Source organism: Triticum aestivum, chromosome 5D (genome assembly GCF_018294505.1).
Source record: "Triticum aestivum cultivar Chinese Spring chromosome 5D, IWGSC CS RefSeq v2.1, whole genome shotgun sequence".
In the NCBI taxonomy this organism is placed as follows: domain Eukaryota; kingdom Viridiplantae; phylum Streptophyta; class Magnoliopsida; order Poales; family Poaceae; genus Triticum; species Triticum aestivum.
In genome coordinates this window covers 321,055,636-321,071,465 of record NC_057808.1, presented here as the reverse complement: position 1 = coordinate 321,071,465, position 15,830 = coordinate 321,055,636, and positions in this window count along the sequence as shown.

Genomic DNA, 15,830 nt, shown 5'->3' with positions numbered 1-15,830 from the left:
AGCTAATTCTTCAAAGAAAAACAGCTCATACACCTTAACAAAGGTACAAAGATATATCGGACCTAACAAAGCCACCAACCCCTGCACCTTAATTAATGTTTGGTTAAGCAAGGCTCTCTTTTCTTCTCGCAGAAAAAAGCTCTCCTGTGAGGGCTCGGCCCCCTGTTTTTTCTTGAAGCTAAAGAGAACACTAACATATAAGGTACTCTACAGATATTCACATATCCAGCTGGTTGTGGCAACCTGTTGCATCCATACATCATTAGCAGAACTAGAACAGTGTATGTATAAAATACATAAAGCTTTTGCATGCATGCTAGCTTTAAGACAAAATAAAAACAATATCGAATTATCGTTGTCCATTACCAATGAGATTAACCTATAACTGATTAAACAAACAGACGCACCGAATGAAAAGTTGTTCGGTATATTTGTCCTGCCCAACGAAGATCAGAACTACCCCATTTCCCATGCACGCATATGTGCAAAGCCGAGCCAACTGGCCAAACAAAGCTGTCTATGTTTTTCTACACGGGGAAAAGAAGATGAGGATCACATCGACGCACGCAAGCATGCACATTTTTGTAGGGTTTGTTTGTCCGTAACTTTCACGACGAGCAGCGCGAATCGGAGAAAGATACGAGCTGACGCTGACTGCTCGAGAGACAACGTGGCGGCATGCATATGGGCGTCGCCATGCAGAAGTGTGACGCCACGGCGCCAGCAGCTCCTGCCTCTGATGCTCAACGCTGGTGGCGATAACACGGCTGCCAGTAATTTCCCGCCGGCCCACGTCGCGATTGGATCGGATCCTCTGCCTTTTGGGAAGGATAAAATGGCCGGTTTGAATTTAGATAACCTACGGTCTCCATCTCCCTCTCAAAGTGTCGCTATTGCGTGTGGGTGGAATTCAGTGGGTTGGCTTTTTCAGACCCCCACTTATTGAGTGAAATACGAATGTTTTTTTTACGATGCTGTGGCGAACTTACATTTACATGAACCATTTTTATTATAAATAAGAGTGAGATACAACACAGTGGGTACAACAGATAGCACCCGACACACTCAAGAAGGAACAGAGAATAACAAAAGAAGAACCAAAAGCAAGCTGCAACAAGCAGCCAACACCAAAAACTTAGCACCCGTCACCACTACATGGAGCGAGAAGAGCAGGGCCTGATTTTGTTGGATCAGTCAAAGTGAGAATTGCCACAGAGAAAACATAGAGAAGAAGTCGCCAGCTGCCCTGTGATCACTCCGCAGAAGGAACTAGGAGAGTTGCAGCCACTGCCAAAGGGCTTCCCTCCGCCTAGTCACATCGTGACAAAGAGGGCCGCAAACCATGCTTAAGGGCAATGTTCCACGAGACAACCTTAAACCTCCTCTGGGCGGCGCCACGACCACCATAAAAAATACAGAGAACCAAAATGCTATGCGAAGCACCAAAACCTTAGGTATCTTCGAAGGGCACCAAACTCAGAGACCTCACCGCCGCCATGACCACCCAAGAGATAGGTCGACTGACAACACTAGGATGGCCAAAGCAATGACCGTCGCCATAGAACACTTCCATCGCCACCACGAGACTTCCCAACAAACCAACTGCACTCCAACCGAGACACCATGCAACCAATAGCTGATTCATGGCTCCAAGACTATGCCCTCAACGGTGAAACAACATCGCAGACGTTGTTGTTGTCCGATCCAGAGATGGATCTAAGGCTTTCGCCTAGGGCAGACCACTGCACGAGTTATAGAAGATTCATAATGGCTCCTTCAAGAAGGGAAGGGGCGCCTGGAGTTGTTTTCGTCATCATTGCAGACAAAGTCATCACAAGTTTTTGCCTGAAGCACCGTATCCTAGACCAATCTGTCACATGTTGTCTGGTATGTCTCCAACGTATCTATAATTTTTTATTGTTCCATGCTATTATAATATCAATCTTGGATGTTTATTATGCAATTATATATCATTTTTTACGACTAACCTATTAACCTAGTGTCTAGTGCTAGTTGTTGTTTTTTTGCTTGTTGTTGGCTTTTCAGGAAATCAATATCAAACAGAGTCCAAACGGAGAAAAAAAATTGGATTAATTTTTTCTGAACCAGAAAAGACCCTAGAAGGTTCAGGAGAAGACCTGACGAGCCACGAGGGAACAACAAGCTCAGGAAGCGTGCCCCAAGGCTTGGGGCGCCCCCAGGCTTGTGGGCCCCTCGTGGCACCTCTTGACCTAATTATGTCTCTATAAATTCCCAAATATTCCCTTGACAAGAGAGAGCCACCCGAAATACTTTTTCCGCCGCCGCAAGTTTCTGTTCTCGAGAGATCCCATCTGGAGGTCTTCTCTGGTACTCTACCAGAGGGGGAATCGACTACGGAGGGGCTCTACATCAACCTTGCTGCCCTTCCGATGATGTGTGAGTAGTTTGCCACAAACCTACGGGTCCATAGCTAGTACCTAGATGGCTTCTTCCCTCTCTTTGATCTTCAATACAATGTTCTGCTTGATGTTCTTGAAGATCTATTCGATGTAATCATTTTTAGCGGTGTGTTTGTTGGGATCCGATGAATTTTGAGCTTGTGATCAAATTATCCATGGATATTATTTGAGTCTTCTCTGAACTCTTTTATGCATGATTATTATAGCTTTGTATTTCTCTTCGATATTGATTTGGTTAGGCCAACTAGATTGATTTTTCTTGCAATGGGAGAGGTGCTTTGTGATGGGTTCAATCTTGCGGTGATCTATATCCCAGTGACAGAAAGGGACAAGACACGTATTTGTATTGTTGCCATTAAGGATAAAACAATGGGGTTTATTCATGAGTGAGTTTACTTTGTCTATATCATGTCATCTTGCTTAAGGTGTTACTACGTTCTTTATGAACTTAATACTCTAGATGCATGCTGGATAGCGGTCGATGTGTGGAGTAATAGTAGTAGATGCGGGTAGGAGTTGGTCTACTTGTCTCGGACGTGATGCCTATATACAAGATCATTGCCTTGGATATCGTCATGATTATTCGCTTTTCTATCAATTGCCCAATAGTAATTTGTTTACCCATCGTATACTATTTTCAAGAGAGAAGCCTCTAGTGAAAACTATGGCCCTCGGGTCTATTTTTATCATATGTTAAAATCCAAAAATACCTTGCTGTAATTTTATTTCCTTCATTTTACTTTGCGTTTTATTTATCTATCTATAACTACGAGATTTGATCCTTGCAATTAACCACTGAGGGATTCACAACCCCTTGTTCGCGTTGGGTGCAAGTATTTGTTATTTTGTGTGTAGGTACTGCTAACGAGATGTTGCATGTTTCTCCTACTGGATTGATAACCTTGGTTCTTAACTGAGGGAAATACTTATCTCTACTATACTGCATCATCCTCTCCTCTTCGAGGAAATCCCAACACAACTCACTAGTAGCATTGTCCGCCGAATCTGGCAAGCATATGAGCGCGAGACCTCACCACCCTCCTTTCGGAACCCAGAGAGCGTCCTTGCCGGGTCCAACGGGAGGTGTCCGAATGATGTAGGCGCTCACCACAAGCACAAGTGTAGACGAAGAGATGAATCGATCTAGGCCACCGCACCACCAACACCACCAATGTCGCACGGCCACCGATCTCCACCTACACAAGCTCAAGCCCTTTGACATTGCGCCAACGACACCCTGCATGGGAACAAAGGTAGCCCGCAATGCCATCTGAAGCAGAAGACGGCAGGCGCAGGGACAGTCGAGAACAACGCCATAATGCACCAAGGTTGGGCACACGAAGAACCATGGTAGCCATCCCATGCACTATAGAGTAGCACCATTCTACCAAAAGCCGAGAGGGGTGAAGGAAATATGCCCTAGAGGCAATAATAAAGTTGTTATTTATATTTCCTTATATCATGATAAATGTTTATTATTCATGCTAGAATTGTATTAACCGGAAACTTAGTACATGTGTGAATACATAGACAAACAGAGTGTCACTAGTATGCCTCTACTTGACTAGCTCGTTGAATCAAAGATGGTTAAGTTTCCTAGCCATAGACATGAGTTGTCATTTGATTAACGGGATCACATAATTAGAGAATGATGTGATTGACTTGACCCATTCCGTTAGCTTAGCACTTGATCATTTAGTATGTTGCTATTGCTTTCTTCATGACTTATACATGTTCCTATGACTATGAGATTGTGCAACTCCCGAATACCGGAGGAATACTTTATGTGCTACCAAACATCACAACATAACTGGGTGATTATAAAGGTGATCTATAGGTGTCTCCGATGGTACTTGTTGAGTTGGCATAGATCAAGATTAGGATTTGTCACTCCGATTGTCGGAGAGGTATCTCTGGACCCTCTCGGTAATGTACATCACTATAAGCCTTGCAAGCAATGTGACTAATGAGTTAGTTGCGGGATGATGCATTATGGAACGAGTAAAGAGACTTGCCGGTAACGAGATTGAACTAGGTATTGAGATACCGACGATCGAATCTCAGGCAAGTAACATACCGATGACAAAGGGAACAACGTATGTTGTTATGCGGTTTGACCGATAAAGATCTTCGTAGAATAGCCAATATGAACATCCAGGTTCCGCTATTGGTTATTGACCGGAGATGAGTCTCGGTCATGTCTACATAGTTCTCGAACCCGTAGGGTCCGCACGCTTAACGTTCGGTGACGATCGGTATTATGAGTTTATGTGTTTTGATGTACCGAATATAGTTCAGAGTCCCGGATGTGATCATGGACATGACGAGGAGTGTCGAAATGGTCGAGACATAAAGATTGATATATTGGATGACTCCGGATGAGTTCCGGGGGTCACCGGATAATTATCGGAGTGCCGAGGGGTTATCGGAACCCCCGGGGGAACTAATGGGCCAACATGGGCCTTGTGAGAGAGAGAGGGGAGGGGCCCTTACGGCTGGCCGCGCCCCTTGAGGAGTCCGAATTGGACAAGGAGGGGGGCGGCGCCCCCTCTTTCCCTCCCTCTCTCCCTCTCCTTCCTTCCCCCTTCCCCCTCCTAGTTGGACTAGGAAAAGGGGAGTCCTACTCCTACTAGGAGGAGGACTCCTCCCCTCCTTAGCGCGCCCTAGGGCCGGCCGACCTCCCCTCTCGCTCCTTTATATAGGGGGTAGGAGGGCACCCTAGAACACACAAGTTGATCATTGATCTCTTAGCCGTGTGCAGTGCCCCCCTCCACCATAATCCACCTCGGTCATATCGTTGGAGTGCTTAGGCGAAGCCTTGCACCGGTAGCTTCATCATCACCGTCATCACGCCGTCGTGCTGACGAAGCTCTCCCTCAACACTTAGCTGGATCAAGAGTTCGTGGGACGTCACCGAGTCGAACGTGTGCAGATCGCGGAGGTGCCGTACTTTCGGTACTAGGATCGGTTGGATCGTGAAGACGTACGACTACATCAACCGCATTTTCATAACGCTTCCGCTTTCGGTCTACGAGGGTACATGGACTACACTCTCCCCCTCGTTGCTATGCATCACCATGATCTTGCGTGTGCGTACGAATTGTTTTGAAATTACTGCGTTCCCCAACAGTGGCATCCGAGCTAGGTCTATGCGTAGATGTTATATGCACGAGTAGAACACAAGTGACTTGTGGGCGATAATAGTCATACTGCTGATGTCTACTACACAACCTTCTTCTTGTAGACGTTGTTGGGCCTCCAAGTGCAGAGGTTTGTAGGACAGTAGCAAATTTCCCTCAAGTGGATGACCTAAGGTTTATCAATCCGTGGGAGGCGTAGGTTGAAGATGGTCTCCCTCAAACAACCCTGCAACCAAATAACAAAGAGTCTCTTGTGTCCCCAACAGACCTAATACAATGGTAAATTGTATAGGTGCACTAGTTCGGCGAAGAGATGGTGATACAAGTGCAATATGGATGGTAGATATAGGTTTTTGTAATTTGCAAATATAAAAACAGCAAGGTAACTAATGATAAAAGTGAGCACAAACGGTATTGCAATGCTAGGAAACAAGGCCTAGGGTTCACACTTTCACTAGTGCAAGTTCTCTCAACAATAATAACATAATTGGATCATATAAATATCCCTCAACATGCAACAAAGAGTCACTCCAAAGTCACTAATAGAGGAGAACAAACGAAGAGATTATGGCAGGGTACAAAACCACCTCAAAGTTATTCTTTCCGATCAATCCATTGGGCTATTCCTATAAGTGTCACAAACAGCCCTAGAGTTCGTAGTAAAATAACACCTTAAGACACACATCAACCAAAACCCTAATGTCACCTAGATACTCCAATGTCACCTCAAGTATCCGTGGGTATGATTATACGATATGCATCACACAATCTCAGATTCATCTATTCAACCAACACATAGAACCTCAAAGAGTGCCCCAAAGTTTCTACCGGAGAGTCAAGACGAAAACATGTGCCAACCCCTATGCATAGGTTCATGGGCGGAACCCGCAAGTTGATCACCAAAACATACATCAAGTGAATCAATAGAATAACCCATTGTCACCATGGTTATCCCACGCAAGACATACATCAAGTGTTCTCAAATCATTAAAGACTCAATCCGATAAGATAAATTCAAAGGGAAAACTCAATCCATTACAAGAGAGTAGAGGGGGAGAAACATCATAAGATCCAACTACAATAGCAAAGCTCGTGATACATCAAGATCGTATCACCTCAAGAACACGAGAGAGAGAGAGAGATCAAACACATAGCTACTGGTACATACCCTCAGCCCCGAGGGTGAACTACTCCCTCCTCGTCATGGAGAGCGCCGGGATGATGAAGATGGCCACCGGTGAGGGATTCCCCTTCCGGCAGGGTGCCGGAACAGGGTCCTGATTGGTTTTTGGTGGCTACAGAGGCTTGCGGCGGCAGAACTCCCGATCTCTTCTGTTCCCCGAAGGTTTTAGGGTATATTGGTATATATAGGAGGAAGAAATACGTCAGGAGAGCCACGAGGGGCCCACGAGGGTGGAGGGCGCGCCCAGGGGGTGGGCGCGCCCCCTGCCTCATGCCCTCCTCGTTGATTCCCTGACGTGCACTCCAAGTCCCCTGGATTGCTTCCATTCCAAAAATAACTTTTCCGAAGGTTTCATTCTGTTTGGACTCCGTTTGATATTCCTTTTCTGCGAAACACTGAAACAAGGAAAAAAACAGAAACTGGCACTGGGCTCTGGGTTAATAGGTTAGTCTCAAAAATAATATAAAAGTGCATAGTAAAGCCCATTAAACATCCAAGATGGATAATATAATAGCATGAATACTTCATAAATTATAGATACGTTGGAGACGTATCAACTGCTTACCAGCATGTCATACTTTGATTCAGCGGTATTGTTGGATGAAGCGGCTCGGACCGACATTACGCGTACGCTTATGCGAGACTGGTTCTACCGACGTGCTTCGCACACAGGTGGCTGGCGGGTGTCAGTTTCTCCAATTTTAGTTGAATCAAGTGTGGCTACGCCCGGTCCTTGTTGAAGGTTAAAACAGCACATACTTGACGAAAAATCGTTGTGGTTTTGATGCGTAGGTAAGAACGGTTCTTGCTCAGCCCGTAGCAGCCACGTAAAACTTGCAACAACAAAGTAGAGGACGTCTAACTTGTTTTTGCAGGGCATGTTGTGATGTGATATGGTCAAGACATGATGCTAAATTTTATTGTATGAGATGATCATGTTTTGTAACAAAGTTATAGGCAACTGGCAGGAGCCATATGGTTGTCGCTTTATTGTATGAAATGCAATCGCCATGTAATTGCTTTACATTATCACTAAGCGGTAGCGATAGTCGTAGAAGCAATAGTTGGCGAGACGACAACGACGCTTCGATGGAGATCAAGGTGTCAAGTCGGTGACGATGGTGATCATGACGGTGCTTTGGAGATGGAGATCAAAGTCACAAGATGATGATGGCCATATCATATCACTTATATTGATTGCATGTGATGTTTATACTTTATGCATCTTATTTTGCTTAGTTCGACGGTAGCATTATAAGATGATCTCTCACTAAATTTCAAGGTACAAGTGTTCTCCCTGAGTATGCACCGTTGCGAAAGTTCGTCGTGCCGAGACACCACGTGATGATCGGGTGTGATAAGCTCTAGGTTCACATACAACGGGTGCAAGCCAGTTTTGCACACGCAGAATACTCGGGTTAAACTTGACGAGCCTGGCATATGCAGATATGGCCTCGGAACACTGAGACTGAAAGGTCGAGCGTGAATCATATAGTAGATATGATCAACATAGTGATGTTCACCATTGAAAACTACTCCATCTCACGTGATGATTGGACATGGTTTAGTTGATATGGATCACGTGATCACTTAGATGATTAGAGGGATGTCTATCTAAGTGTGAGTCCTTAAGTAATATGATTAATTGAACTTTAATTTATCATGAACTTAGTACCTGATAGTATTTTGCATGTCTATGTTGTTGTAGATAGATGGCCCGTGCTGTTGTCCCGTTGAATTTTAATGCGTTCCTAGAGAAAGCTAAGTTGAAAGATGATGGTAGCAACTACACGGACTGGGTCCGTAACTTGAGGATTATCCTCATTACTGCGAATTACGTCCTGGAAGCACCGCTAGGTGCCAAACCCGCTGCAGGAGCAACGCCAGATGTTATGAACGTCTGGCAGAGCAAAGCTGATGACTACTCGATAGTTCAGTGTGACATGCTTTACGGCTTAGAACCGGGACTTCAACGACGTTTTGAACATCATGGAGCATATGAGATGTTCCAGGAGTTGAAGTTAATATTTCAAGCAAATGCCCGGATTGAGAGATATGAAGTCTCCAATATATAAGTTCTACAGCTGCAAGATGGAGGAGAATAGTTCTGTCAGTGAGCATATACTCAAAATGTCTGGGTATAACAATCACTTGATTCAACTGGGAGTTAATCTTCCTGATAATAGTGTCATTGACAGAATTCTTCAGTCACTGCCACCAAGCTACAAGAGCTTCGTGATGAACTATAATATGCAAGGGATGGATAAGACAATTCCTGGGCTCTTCGCAATGCTAAAGGCTGCGGAGGTAGAAATCAAGAAAGAGCATCAAGTGTTGATGGTCAACAAGACCACCAGTTTCAAGAAAAAGGGTAAAGGGAAGAAGGGGAACTTCAAGAAGAACAGCAAGCAAGTTGCTGCTCAAGTGAAGAAGCCCAAGTCTGGACCTAAGCCTGAGACTGAGTGCTTCTACTACAAAGGGACTGGTCACAGGAAGCGGAACTGCCCCAAGTATTTGGCGGATAAGAAGGATGGCAAGGTGAACAAAGGTATATGTGATATACATGTTATTGATGTGTACCTTACTAATGCTCGCAGTAGTGCCTGGGTATTTGATACTGGTTTTGTTGCTAATATTTGCAACTCGGAACAGGGACTACGGATTAAGCGAAGATTGGCTAAGGATGAGGTGACGATGCGGGTGGGAAATGGTTCCAAAGTCGATGTGATCGCAGTCGGCACGCTACCTCTACATCTACCTTCGGGATTGGTTTTAGACCTGAATAATTGTTATTTGGTGCCTGCGTTAAGCATGAATATTATATCTGGATCTTGTTTGATGAGAGACGGTTATTCATTTAAATTAGAAAATAATGGTTGTTCTATTTATATGAGTAATATCTTTTATGGTCATGCACCCTTGAAGAGTGGTCTATTTTTGTTGAATCTCGATAGTAGTGACACACATATTCATAATATTGAAGCCAAAAGATGCAGAGTTGATAATGATAGTGCAACATATCTGTGGCACTGCCGTTTAGGTCATATTGGTATAAAGCGCATGAAGAAACTCCATTCTGATGGACTTTTGGAATCACTTCATTATGAATCACTTGGTACTTGCGAACCATACCTCATGGGCAAGATGACTAAAACGTCGTTCTCCGGAACAATGGAGCGAGCAACAGATTTGTTCGAAATCATACATACTGATGTATGTGGTCCGATGAATGTTGAGGCTCGCGGTGGGTATCGTTATTTTCTCACCTTCACAGATGATTTGAGCAAATATGGGTATATCTACTTGATGAAGCATAAGTCTGAAACATTTGAAAAGTTCAAAGAATTTCAGAGTAAAGTGGAAAATCATCGTAACAAGAAAATAAAGTTTCTATGATCTGATCGTGGAGGAGAATATTTGAGTTACGAGTTTGGTCTTCATTTGAAACAATGCGGAATAATTTCGCAACTCACGCCACCCGGAACACCATAGCGTAATGGTGTGTCCTAACGTCGTAATCGTACTTTACTAGATATGGTGCGATCTATGATGTCTCTTACTGATTTACCGCTATTGTTTTGGGGTTATGCTTTAGAGACGGCTGCATTCACGTTAAATAGGGCACCATCTAAATCCGTTGAGACGACACCTTATGAACTGTGGTTTAGCAAGAAACCCAAGTTGTCGTTTCTTAAAGTTTGGGGTTGCGATGCTTATGTGAAAAAGCTTCAACCTGATAAGCTCGAACCCAAATCGGAGAAATGTGTCTTCATAGGATACCCAAAGGAGACTGTTGGGTACACCTTCTATTACAGATCCGAAGGCAAGACATTTGTTGCTAAGAATGGATCCTTTCTAGAGAAGGAGTTTCTCTCGAAAGAAGTGAGTGGGAGGAAAGTAGAACTTGATGAGGTAACTGTACCTGCTCCCTTATTGGAAAGTAGTTCATCACAGAAATCTGTTCCTGTGACTCCTACACCAATTAGTGAGGAAGCTAATGATGATGATCATGTAACTTCAGATCAAGTTACTACTGAACCTCGTAGGTCAACCAGAGTAAGATCCGCACCAGAGTGGTACGGTAATCCTGTTCTGGAGGTCATGTTACTTGACCATGACGAACCTACGAACTATGAGGAAGCGATGATGAGCCCAGATTCCGCGAAATGGCTTGAGGCCATGAAATCTGAGATGGGATCCATGTATGAGAACAAAGTGTGGACTTTGGTTGACTTGCCCGATGATCGGCAAGCCATCGAGAATAAATGGATCTTCAAGAAGAAGACTGACGCTGACGGTAATGTTACTGTCTACAAAGCTTGACTTGTTGCAAAAGGTTTTCGACAAGTTCAAGGAGTTGACTACACTACCAGGAAAAGGGCTATAGATAATATTGGCACTAATGGCGCACCACACATGTGGTGCGCCACTACTATATACTAATGGCGCACCATGTGTTGGTACGCCATTAGTGTCCAAATACTAATGGCGCACCACATCCACGGTGCGCCACTACTAACAAATTTTTTTATTTTTTTTCAAAAATAGTAATGGCGCACCAGGGGATAGTGTGCCATTACTAGTTTAACTAGTAATGGCGCACCACACCCTCAGTGCGGCACTACTAACAATTTTTATTTATTTATTTGTCAAAACTAGTAATGGCGCACCAGGGACAGTGCGTCGCACCACACCATCGGTGCGCCACTACTAACAATTTTTTTTTATTTTTTTTCAAAGTTAGTAATGGCGCACTGTGGGTGTGGTGCGCCATTACTAGTTAACTAGTAATGGCGCACCACACCCACGGTGCGCCATTACTAGTTAACTAGTAATGGCGCACCACACCCACGATGCGCCATTACTAACTTTGCCCAAAAATTCCACCGAATGCACCCCCCTTGTGGACCTCCTTTTCAGTTTTAGAAAAAATGAAAGAAAATGATGGAAATGTCAAAAAAAATAAAATAAAATAAGTTTCCCATGTGATATGTGGTCTAGTTGTTGGGAAAATTTACAAATATGAATTTCGACTTTATTTACAAAATCTCTCTGGAATTTGTAAAATGGGCATAACTTTTGCATACGAACTCGGATTAAAAAGTTTTTTATATGAAAAATCATCTACTCGAAAAGTTACATACGAATTGAACCGGGGGAACCCCGTTCAACATCTTCAAAATCCCCAAAAACCTAACAGACCGAAAGATACGGGGCTTTTAAGATCTAGAGGGGGAAATGGAAAAAATTCAAACTTACTAGTGGCACACCATTTGCTAGGTGCGCCACTAGTAACAGAAAAAAATTGGTTTCAAAAAAACTTTTTTTTAATTTTTTTTTCAAAATATGATACGTAATATGACCGGGAAGTTTGAAATATTTTTTCAAAATTTCATCACACTCATGAACATGAACAAAGTCCTAGACATCAACAAGGTTTAATAAGATTGATATGCTAGATATATCAACAAGTGCATGTTAAGTGAGCTGGTGCTGGGGTTGGATAGAACTCTGAAGTTAAGCGTGCTTGGGCTGAAAACCTTTTGGGAAGTTTGACCACGGAGTGCGATTTGACTTGAGATTAAGCATATTGACCTGAGATCAAGCCATGGTGACCCGAGATTAAGAAAAAAAAAATTGAAAAAAATATTTCTGAATTTTTTTTGAAAAAAAATGTTAGTAATGGCGCACTTCTATGTGGTGCGCCATTACTAAGTCAGATAGTAATGGCGCACCGTGTGATGTACTAATGGCGCACTACCTGGTGCGCCATTAGTAAAAAATTCTAATGGCGTGATGCTAGTGGCGCACCTGTAGTGCGCCATTAGTAGGCAAAACAGGTGCGCCACTAGCAGGCCTTTTCCTAGTAGTGCTACGATGAGACATTCTCACCTGTACCGATGCTTAAGTCCGTCCGAATCATGTTAGCAATTTCTGCATTTTATGATTATGAAATTTGGAAATGGATGTAAAGACTGCATTCCTGAATGGATTTCTGGAAGAAGAGTTGTATATGATGCAACCTGAAGGTTTTATCGATCCAAAGGATGCTAACAAAGTGTGCAAGCTCCAGCGATCCATTTATGGACTGGTGCAAGCATCTCGGAGTTGGAATAAACGTTTTGATAGTGTGATCAAAGCATATGGTTTTATACAGACTTTTGGAGAAGCCTGTATTTACAAGAAAGTGAGTGGGAGCTCTGTAGCGTTTCTAATATTAGTGAATGACATATTGTTGATTGGAAATGATATAGAATTTCTGGATAGCATAAAAGGATACTTGAACAAGAGTTTTTCAATGAAAGACCTCGGTGAAGCTGCTTGTATATTGGCATCAAGATCTATAGAGATAGATCGAGATGCTTAATTGGACTTTGACAAAGCACATACCATGATAAAGTTTTGAAGAAGTTCAAAATGGATCAAGCAAAGAAAGGGTTCTTGCATGTGTTACAAGGTGTGAAGTTGAGTCAGACTCAATGCCCGACCACTGCAGAAGATAGAGAGAAAATGAAAGTTGTTCCCTATGCTTCAGCCATAGGCTCTATCATGTATGCAATGCTATGTATCAGACCTGATCTGTGCCTTGCTATTAGTTTAGCAGGGAGGTACCAAAGTAATCCAGGAGTGGATCACTAGACAGCGGTCAAGAACATCCTGAAATACCTGAAAAGGACTAAGGATATGTTTCTCGTTTATGGAGGTGACAAAGAGCTCGTCGTAAATGGTTACGCCGATGCAAGCTTTGACACTGATCCCGATGACTCTAAGTCACAAGCCGGATACGTATTTATATTGAACGGTGGAGCTGTCAGTTGGTGCAGTTCTAAACAAAGCGTCGTGGCGGGATCTACGTGTGAAGCGGAGTACATAGCTGCTTCGGAAGCAGCAAATGAAGGAGTCTGAATGAAGGAGCTCATATCCGATCTAGGTGTCATACCTAGTGCATCGGGTCCAATGAAAATCTTTTGTGACAATACTGGTGCAATTTCCTTGGCAAAGGAATCCAGATTTCACAAGAGAACCAAGCACATCAAGAGATGTTTCAATTCCATCCACGATCAAGTCAAGGAGGGAGACATAGAGATTTGCAAGATGCATACGGATCTGAATGTTGCAGACCCGTTGACTAAGCCTCTCTCACGAGCAAAACATGATTAGCACCAAGATCCATGGGTGTTAGAATCATTACTGTGTAATCTAGATTATTGACTCTAGTGCAAGTGGGAGACTGAAGGAAATATGCCCTAGAGGCAATAATAAAGTTGTTATTTATATTTCCTTATATCATGATAAATGTTTATTATTCATGCTAGAATTGTATTAACCGGAAACTTAGTACATGTGTGAATACATAGACAAACAGCGTGTCACTAGTATGCCTCTACTTGACTAGCTCGTTGAATCAAAGATGGTTAGGTTTCCTAGCCATAGACATGAGTTGTCATTTGATTAACGGGATCACATCATTAGAGAATGATGTGATTGACTTGACCCATTCCGTTAGCTTAGCACTTGATCATTTAGTATGCTGCTATTGCTTTCTTCATGACTTATACATGTTCCTATGACTTTGAGATTATGCAACTCCCTAATACTGGAGGAATACTTTGTGTGCTACCAAACGTCACAACGTAACTGGGTGATTATAAAGGTGATCTACAGGTGTCTCCGATGGTACTTGTTGAGTTGGCATAGATCGAGAGTAGGACTTGTTACTCCGATTGTCGGAGAGGTATCTCTGGGCCCTCTCGGTAATGCACATCACTATAAGCCTTGCAGACAATGTGACTAATGAGTTAGTTGCGGGATGATGCATTATGGAATGAGTAAAGAGACTTGCCGGTAACGAGATTGAACTAGGTATTGAGATACCGACGATAGAATCTCAGGCAAGTAACATACCGATGACAAGGGGAACAATGTATGTTGTTATGCGGTTTCCCCGATAAAGATCTTCGTAGAATATGTGGGAGCCAATATGAACATCCAGGTTCCGCTATTGGTTATTGACCGGAGATGAGTCTCGGTCATGTCTACATAGTTCTTGAACCCGTAGGGTCCGCACGCTTAACGTTCGGTGACGATCGGTATTATGAGTTTATGTGTTTTGATGTACCGAAGATAGTTCGGAGTCCCGGATGTGATCACGGACATGACGAGGAGTCTTGAAACGGTCGAGACATAAAGATTGATATATTGGATGACTATATTCGGACACCGGGTGAGTTCCGGGGGTCACCGGATAATTATCGGTGTGCCGGGGGGTTATCGGAGCCCCGGGGAAACTAATGGGCCAACATGGGCCTTGTGTGTGAGAGAGAGGATGGGGCCTTAGGGCTGGTTGCGCGCCCCCCTTGAGGAGTCCGAATTGGACAAGGAGGGGGCGGCTCCCCCTCTTTCCCTCCCTCTCTCCCTTTCGTTCCTTCCCCCTCCCCCCTCCTAGTTGGACTAGGAAAAGGGGAGTCCTACTCCTACTAGGAGGAGGACTCCTCCCCTCCTTGGCGCGCCCTAGGGCCGGCCGGCCTCCCCCCTTGCTCCTTTATATACGGGGGCAGGGGCACCCTAGAACACACAAGTTGATCATTGATCTCTTAGCCGTGTGCGGTGCCCCCTCCACCATAATCCACCTCGGTCATATCGTTGCAGTGCTTAGGCAAAGCCCTGCGCCGGTAGCTTCATCATCACTGTCATTACGCTGTCATGCTGACGAAGCTCTCCCCTGACACTCAGCTAGATCAAGAGTTCGTGGGACGTCACCGAGTCGAACGTGTGCAGATCACGGAGGTGCCGTACTTTCGGTACTAGGATCGGTCGGATCCTGAAGACGTACGACTACATCAAATGCGTTTTCATAACGCTTCCGCTTTCGGTCTACGAGGGTACGTGGACTACACTCTCCCCTCTTGTTGCTATGCATCACCATGATCTTGCGTGTGCGTAGGATTTTTTGAAATTACTGCGTTCCCCAACAATCCTCCTCCACCCTTCACCTCCAGAGTCTCATGCCGATGAAGCAGTGTCCCCACGGCGCCAAAGGAGCCATGATGTCCTGGTCGGACCTAG